Below are 3,174 nucleotides of genomic sequence, written 5' to 3'. Positions count from 1 at the left end.
ACACACACATTTCACACACACACACCCACACACACACACACACATATATATATATATATATATTATATATATATATATATATATATATATATATATATATATATATATATATATATATATATATATATATTCCCTCAGGGAAATCCTTTTAGCTTTTTTATATATCTCTTTGGGCTAGGGTTATCTGTTCCACTTCTATTCTCTCTCTCTCTCTCTCTCGTCTCTCTCTCTCCACCCAATGCTGAAACCCTTTGATTAACAGCTGGGTAAATACATACACATGTGTAATCGGCTGAGATAGCAATCACGTGACCAAGGTAACTTAAACTTACTCTGACGTCATATGGCTTTTTTCTTAGATGATTTTAACTCTCTATCTGATCAAATGATCAAATCATAGCGAGTTTATCATTCGTCCTCTGAAATTGTAATGGACATGTTACTAAGGTTTTGTTATGACTATTCATATTAAAGGCGACTTTGCATTTTATTGTCTGGTTATAAACAATGCCAAAATTCCTTTCAACAAACATTCTCAGTTCAGTTCTGTTCTGATGAGATTTGAAGATCTTATGTATCAGTCACAATCCAAAACATATCAGTGTTTATTTTATAAAGATTTCTAGCAGAAGGAAAAGAAAACAAATTGAGAACATATGCTAAGCAATAAATACCAAATTTCGAGTAATACTTCGAGTAATAATAATAATAATAATGATAATAATAATAATAATAATATGTCCCATCTTAAGAAAAAGAAAATTAATTAAATGTTTATTGATTCAGTTTAATTAACAAGTAATTATTGCTTATCAGATTAATATGACTTGTGAGTTTTCCCAATCATGACTTACATTTAAGAAGAAAGACCAAAGGTCTTCATAAGTCGTTAATAGATTTCTTATTATTTCTTCTTGCGTAAACTCTAATATCCAAAGTTAGATATCCTTAACAAAGGTTTTGTCTTAAAGAAAAGAGAAAAACTGGAATGAAAACAAGAGTCGAACACTGAAATCTCTCTCTCTCTCTCTCTCTCTCTCTCTCTCTCTCTCTCTCTCTCTCTCTCTCTCTTTCGGTTATCTTTTAGACCAGGGTTCGATGCTCGCCACAAACCTATTTTATTTTATCTCTTATATTTTGACAATTAGCATACTAAACCACCTCACTACCATCCGTCACTATTCTTCAATCATTTTCCCTGACCAGTTACCAAATGACATCCTTAGATATAGGGAATTGAAAGCCTCTCCATATACATATAAACAAGTGAGACCATGTTTCGTCTTGAGAAGCAGCAGTCAAAATGACACTAGCCGCCAAATTCAAATTTGCGAATGAAATTGATTATTATTTTCTAACAATATGGGATGATGGGTTGTTTGAATCAGAAAAATATTTCAATGAATGTATTTGGCCTAAATTAAGATTTCATGATCAAATAGCAGGTCTGTAGGTCTATCAGAAGCACCATGGAACTACATACACTTCATTAATGATATCTGTCCCAAAAATAATCGACTGTGCATTAGCAAACCATATTCACCCAATAATGCTGCTTTCTGTATCATCATTAAATTCTCTAAGAAACAAATCCTTCATTTATGAAATGATGGAATCAGCCAAACCATCTCCCAACGCAATGATTCCAATGGAATTTCAAAGTAATACATTATCCATTAATGATTTAAAAGAGAAACATTTGCAATGGAAGATGAGCTTTCTCTGTGAGAGAGAGATAGGATCAACTTCATACAACTTCACTGGAGGTTGAGAATGAAGCTTCGTAACAATTCCTCACCATGAAGTTCGATTTATAGATTAGCGATTAAGGGATTTTTAGGCAAATAAATCCTTTATTTCCCCTTTAAGGATAATATGTGTGATGACAATAGTCATTAGCATAACGGAGTCATTGACATTAGTTAAGAGGATAATAATTAACGGAATGTTTTATTTGAATTCCCTGAACACGGAAATTTGTCTTCCATAATTGGTCAAACAAATGGGTTGATTGATAGATTATAGATTGTTTCGCACTTTTATCTTATTTATTTATTAAGAGAGAGAGAGAGAGAGAGAGAGAGAGAGAGAGAGAGAGAGAGAGAGAGAGAGAGAGAGAGAGAGAGAAAGAGAGAGAGAGAGAGAGAAAAGCAGTTCTGTGTCTGATTATCATAACGTCAAAGACAGCAGGATGCAGAATATATGCATCTGTTAAATACTAATTCCCCAGCAGTCCTTCAAGAATGAATAATTGATTACAAATACCACTGAATGTCATGAATGATGAATCATAATGAAAAATACGCAATGTAGAATCCATCCTCCTTCATCCTGGAATCAAACTCAGTCTCTCTCGATGGAGGATTGAGTTCCGCTGCCACTAGACCCTCGGGTTTTGCATCAAACATATTCATGAACAACTGAATCTTCTTCTTCTCTCTCTCTCTCTCTCTCTTGTTGGACCAAACTAAGCAACTAAGTGACTGTTTCTTTATTCGCCCTGAAATTTCCCCCTTTTTTTCCCTCACTAGTATATTTTCCTTGTTGGAGCCCTTGTGTGTTTTAGAGCATCCTGCTTTTCCAACGAGAATTATAATTTAATAATAATAATAATAATAATAATAATAATAATAATAATAATAATAATAATAATAATAATAATAATAATAATAATTCATATGTTTTCAGCATCGCTCATCAAATTGGTTCAATTATTGACATAAAACTGCTTCCTGACAAATCAGGTCAAACACATTCCAAATGACACGAATGATATTTTGTAAAATTTCAGCGGCTCTGTATCGGATAAAAGGTTAATGGTATAAATGTGTGATATAATTATTGTAACTGAATTTATAATCCAATAATTGATGTCATATGTGGATAAAAATATGATTTAATGGGGTCGAAATATTGATAGTGATTTTTAGGCTCTGTTGTTACTATATTTTGAGAGGTGGAATATTTGAATTTGAAATGCATCTGTTTAGGGAGATAGAATAAAATATACATTACTGGAATATTTATTTTGATTTGAAAGAAAAGTCAACTCACTTAGAAGCTTTTAAATGTGTAATCCAATTCTGTTGCTTGAAAATATTAAATCAATCCCACTAAAGAAAAAAATTGCCTTTACAGACACAAAAATATATAACCTAAAAACAACATCTTACC

This window comes from Palaemon carinicauda, chromosome 25, assembly GCF_036898095.1.
Source record: "Palaemon carinicauda isolate YSFRI2023 chromosome 25, ASM3689809v2, whole genome shotgun sequence".
Classification (NCBI taxonomy): Eukaryota; Metazoa; Arthropoda; class Malacostraca; order Decapoda; family Palaemonidae; genus Palaemon; species Palaemon carinicauda.
This window is presented reverse-complemented; position numbering follows the sequence as displayed.